The sequence below is a fragment of the Apium graveolens genome, chromosome 7 (assembly GCF_009905375.1).
Source record: "Apium graveolens cultivar Ventura chromosome 7, ASM990537v1, whole genome shotgun sequence".
NCBI lineage: Eukaryota > Viridiplantae > Streptophyta > Magnoliopsida > Apiales > Apiaceae > Apium > Apium graveolens.
In genome coordinates, this window is record NC_133653.1 from 49,198,120 (window position 1) to 49,204,136 (window position 6,017).

The window sequence follows — 6,017 nt, forward strand, 5'->3', positions numbered from 1 at the left end:
GATTCGTTTACAAGAGAACACTGATCCGTAGCATGAGAACCTGCACAAAGCTCACAAACCATAGCTATTTGATTAACTCCATACGTAGCCAAAGAATCAACCTTCATTGATAGCGCTTGGAGCTGGGCTGCAATAGCGGTGGCTGCATCAACTTCCAGAATACCTGCTACCTTGCCTGACGTCATCCTCTGAGTTGGGTTTTGATGCTCATTTGCAGCCATCGTCTCGATAAGATTATACGCCTCAGTATAGCTTTTAGTCCATAAGGCTCCTCCAGCTGCTGCATCGAGCATGGGCCGAGATTGGGCCCCCAAACCATTATAGAAACCAGTGATCACCATCCAATCCGGCATTCCATGATGTGGACATTTTCTCAACATTTCCTTGTAGCATTCCCAAGCCTCGCACATAGATTCTGTAGGTTGCTGCGCAAACTGAGTAAGAGCACTCCTCATAGCAGCAGTCTTTGCCATCAGATAAAACTTCACCAGAAACTTTTGCGCAAGATCTTGCCACGTAGTGATGGACCCAGCTGGTTCAGAATGTAACCAGTCTTTAGCCTTATCCCTCAGAGAGAATGGGAAAAGCCTCAACTTGATAGCCTCATCAGTCACGCCATTATACTTAAAAGTGCTGCAGATCTCGACAAAATTCCTTATGTGCATGTTGGGGTCTTCAGTTGCCGCTCCTCCAAAAGAAACAGAATTATGCACCATCTGAATAGTGCCCGGCTTGATTTCAAAGGTGTTAGCTTGAATAGCCGGATGAAGGATACTTGACTGAATGTCATCAATTTTAGTCCGAGAAAATCCATAAGAGCTGGATCAGCTTGAACAATACGATCTCCCATGTTTACTGGTTCTTTCTGCTCAGTTCCTGAATCCGAATCCTCAAAATCTAACTTCTACGGAATATCAAGAACTTCGTCTGTCTCCTCAGCTGTATCTAAAGTCCTCTTGCGAGCACGAGAACGAGTTTGCATAAACGCTTGCTAAAGTACCTGAAACACACCCAGAAAAAATAAGTAACTACTACGTCCTAATCACTGAGTCCTAATGACCAATGATGGTAAGTACATAAACTAAACAAATACACCGAGTCCCCGGCAGCGGCGCCAAAAACTTGTTAGGGCGAAAACACGCGCTAATATTCACGCAAGTATACGCGTTCGCAAGTAATATAGAATACTTTCTAGTTCGTTCCCTCAGAGACTCAGACTAAATTATTGTCTAATTAAACTCACTCACCAATGTATGATTACTTCTCAATGTTAAGATAATAACACTTAAAATTGTTGATTAAATATTAACTATAATTAACTACTTAATTAACCACTTAACTAACACTTCAATTTATCAATAATAAAACACTCATGAGATCACAACTTCATTATTACTTCCTTCTATAGCCATTGTTATTACCTTTAGTATGTGACAGTGATGATATTAATCGAATAACACGAAACTGATAAAAGCCAACTTTCATTGTACTAATACCATTCTACCAAACATCCACAATTAAGATAGAAGTTGAATAGTCATCAATTATGTTGAGTTCCTATATGTCTACAAAAATTGACAACACAACGATTTAAGCACAAGTTATTCCTTTGGATTACATAGGGCAAATAAAACTGTTAGAGTTACCCACTAATCATGCACAACGTACATGAACCTATGCTAGCATGGCAAGTTCTAAATCTCAAGATCCACCGTCGCTTCATAAGAGATTAACACCCTATCTTATATGTTCGCGACGCACATAAGACGAAAACGCACAACCAATACTAGATATCATGCAATCATCACACACTAAAGTATTAAACAATTAACTAAAGAATTCCATAATAAATCCGTTGCAACCCCATGATCTCGATTAGCCCATAATAGAACTTATCGCCATCATGGGTTCATATGAAATCATGATAAACAGACACAAGAAAATAATAACTAAACTAATTATATTAAAACAGAGTACGTCACAAGAGTAAATAAGTCAAAGCAAGAAAACTAGCATCCAACGTTACAACGAAACAAGAATCACAAGAAAATATGCTTCCTCTTCGTTGCGGTGTGCTAAATCGGTCTTCTTCCTTATCTCCTTCGCTTCTTGTGTTAGATATATTTGATAATGTCATGGCTAATATGTTTTATGTTTAGATTTCAGATCTTATTTGAACAGAACAAATCAGTACTTAACTGATCAGTACTTATACTGGAAGTCAGAACTTAAGGGATATCAGTACTTATGTTATCAGGAGATAGATATCAGAACTTAAGTGCTGAAGGATGATCAGATAAGGACAGTAGCTGATTAAAGTTAAGAAGATCAAGATAAACATAAGAAGAGATATGCATGAAGAAGGAATTCCGTGAAGAATGGAATACTTGGAATAGAAGATATCTGATTGATATATTTTAGGAAGCAGAATTATATTCCATATCAATTAGCGATTATCTTGTAACTGTGTAGTATATAAACACAGACATAGGGTTTACACTATAAGCGTTATCATTATCGAGAATATTATTTATTATAACCCTAGCAGCTCTCGTGATATTTTGTTCATCACTGAGAGATAACAGTTCCAGATTGTAACAGAGTTTATTGTTTAAATAAAGTTTGTTTTCTGTTACATAAGTTCTTGAAGTTTGATTTGATTGTAATAAACACTGTATTCACCCCCTCTACAGTGAAAGTGTGACCTAACAAGTGGTATCAGAGCTATCTGTTAACACACATACAGTTAAAGATCCAAACACAATCATGTCTGACACAGAAACTCCAACTAAGCCTACCAAAACTGAGGAATCATCAAAGACATCAACTCAGAGTCGATATGAGACTATCAGAGTTCCCATATTGAGACCATCTGAATATCCCATATGGAAGGTAAGGATGACCATGTTTCTGGAAGCAACAGATCCAGAATACCTTGATAGAATCAAGGAAGGGCCTCACAAACCTACCAAGCTCGCTGTTGTAGTTGCAAGTGAAGCAGCAATGACCGTACCAAAGGAAAAGAATGATTACACTGCTGAAGATATAGCATCTATTGCTAAGGATGCAAAGGTACGTCACTTATTGCATAGTGCCATTGATAATGTAATGTCAAACAGGGTAATCAACTGCAAGACTGCTAAGGAGATATGGGATGCACTGGAGACAAGGTGTCAAGGAACTGAAACAGTTAAGAAGAACAGGAAGACAATACTCACTCAAGAGTATGAACACTTTGACTCTAGGACTAATAAGTCATTGACTGATGTATATGATAGATTTGTCAAACTCTTGAATGACTTGTCATTAGTAAATAAGGAGTATGATCTTGAAGATACAAACCTCAAATTCCTGTTAGCTCTTCCTGAATGTTGGGATTTGAAGGCAACAACAATAAGAGACAACTACAATCTTGATGAAACAACTCTTGATGAAATCTATGGAATGCTCAAGACTCATGAACTTGAGATGGAACAAAGAAGCAAGAGGAAAGGAGGAAAGTCAAGGACAGTTGCTCTCAAGGTTGAAGAGGAATCCCCCAAACCACCTTCCTCAAAGAAAGATAAGGGTAAAGCTCTTATCATAAAATCTGATACTGAGTCATCAAGTTCTGAGAGTGATGATGACTCAGATACTGAAAGCTTGCCTGAAACTGATGCTGATGAGGAGATGATGAAGCTGTGTGCTCTTATGGTGAAAGGAATCACAAAGATTGCATACAGGAAGTTCAGGAAGGGAAAGAAGTTTTCCAGGAAAGGCATAAGTTCTGATAAGAAGAATTTCAGAAGAGGAGGAAAGTCTGACAGAGGAGATTACGCTAATGTTAAATGTTATAATTGTGGTGAGAAAGGCCACATATCTCCTGATTGCAAGAAGACCAAGAATGACAAAGGCAAAGCTCTTGTCACAAAGCAGAAAAGCTGGACAGACACCTCAGACTCTGAAAGTGAGGAGAACTATGCATTGATGGCAAATGCTGATAAATCAAGTTCTGAGAGCAGTTCTGAAGCTGCTGAAACAAAGGTACCTCAGACTACTTATGCTTTTCATACTGATGATATTAATGAGTTGAGAAGATATCTTAAAACCATGTTTGTTAGTTATAGAGATCAAACTTTAACATGTGAAAGATTAACTTCTGAAAATCTTGCTTTTAGGAAAAGAAATGATTTCTTAGAAAAAGAGTTAGTCATGTTTCATCAAACTCAGCAGGATAGAGATGATGCTTTTTATGTTAGGGATGAAGTGCTAAAAATGAATGAATCTCTAAAAACTGAGTTAGAAAAGGAGAGAGAGATTATCAGAACTTGGACTAACTCTGGCAAAACAACTCAAAATTTGCTAAGCAGTGGAAACTGGAAAGAGGGCTTAGGCTATGGAGAAAATAAAAAAGGAACTGTAGAAATTAAGCCTGTTGATAAGCAAAAGCCGAAGTTAAAACCTGTTAAGTTTGTAACTGAAAAATCCGAAAATGAGAAATCAGAAGTTAAAAAGGAATTAGCTTCTGACAAACTAAAACAGGAAAAGACAGCTGAAGTTAACATAGGCTTAATGACAAAGAAGCAGCTTAAGCATAAGCTGAAAGATGTTAAGAATGCAAACAAGGTAAAATCACCTAGGAAAAACAGGAATGGAAAGGAAGGTGTGAATAAAAGCAATAACTATAAATCTGTTCCTGATGCTCCTAGGAAAGCATGTCATAACTGTGGAAGTTCTAACCATCTGGCTTCTTTTTGCAGGAAGAATAAGAATATTAACTCCTTATCTACAAAGTCAGGAGTTAAGAGTCAGTCTGTTAGATACAAACCACAAAATCCTTGTTTTCATTGTGGTAGTTTATGGCATTCCATTTATACTTGTAAGGAATATCATAGTTTGTACTATGATTATTATCAAATAAAACCTTCTTTAAAGAAAGTTTCTGTTGTTCCTTCTAGTATAAGTTCTGATAAGAAAACTGTTAACATAAAATCTGATGTTAAATCCGCTGCAAATGTTAACAAACCTAAAAAGGCCAAAGGATCCAAGCAAGTCTGGGTCCTTAAAACTAATAATTAGTGGTCTTTTTGATTGCAGGGCAACAGGAAAAATATTTTAGTTCTGGACAGTGGATGTTCAGGACATATGACTGGAAATAAGGCCCTGCTATCAGACTTTGTGGAGAAAGCTGGCCCAAGTGTTTCTTATGGAGATGGCAACATTGGAAAAACTTTGGGATATGGCAATATCAATCTTGGGAATGTCATTATTAAAGATGTAGCTCTGGTCTCAGGACTTAAACACAACTTACTGAGTATAAGTCAAATCTGTGACAGAGGTTATCATGTTGATTTCTTTGCAGAACATTGTGAAATAGTTAGTAAATCTAAAGGAAAATTGTTCTGAAGGGATTCAGGCGTGGTAACATTATGAAGCTAGCTTTCAACAAGTTCTGATGGTTCTGCAATCTGTTTAGTGAGTAGAGCCTCAACTGAAGAAAGCTGGAATTGGCACAAGAAACTCTCTCATTTAAACTTCAACAAGATAAATGAACTGATCAAGAAAGATCTTGTGAGAGGACTGCCAAATCAGTGTTTGTTCCTGATGGTCTTTGTGACTCATGTCAGAAGGGCTAAACAAAGAAAATCTTCGTTCAAGAGCAAGACTGAATCATCAATTCTTGAGCCTTATTATCTACTTCATGTTGATCTATTTGGTCCAGTGAATGTCATGTCTATTGCAAAGAAGAAATATGCGTTGGTCATAGTAGATGAGTTCACCAGATACACATGGGTGTATTTCTTGCACACAAAAAGTGAAACTGCATCTATCCTGATTGATCATGTCAAACATCTGGATAATGGATCAAAGATTCTGTGAAAATTTTGAGGAGTGATAATGGCACTGAATTCAAGAATTTGATAATGGAAGAGTTCTGCAAAAATCATGGAATAAAGCAGGAATTTTCTGCTCCTGGAACTCCACAGCAAAATGGAGTTGTTGAAGGAAGAATAGAACTCTAATTGAAGCTGCACGAA

The 6,017-nt window shown here is 37.3% G+C and overlaps 1 non-coding gene across 1 annotated transcript; it reads left to right on the forward strand.

Annotated features, from left to right (window-relative positions):
* Positions 1–351: 351 nt before the first annotated feature.
* On the forward strand, positions 352–458 carry LOC141675748 (small nucleolar RNA R71). Its single transcript, XR_012556383.1, has one exon. It is a non-coding gene; the product is annotated as a small nucleolar RNA R71 (small nucleolar RNA).
* The last annotated feature ends 5,559 nt before the right edge of the window (positions 459–6,017 follow it).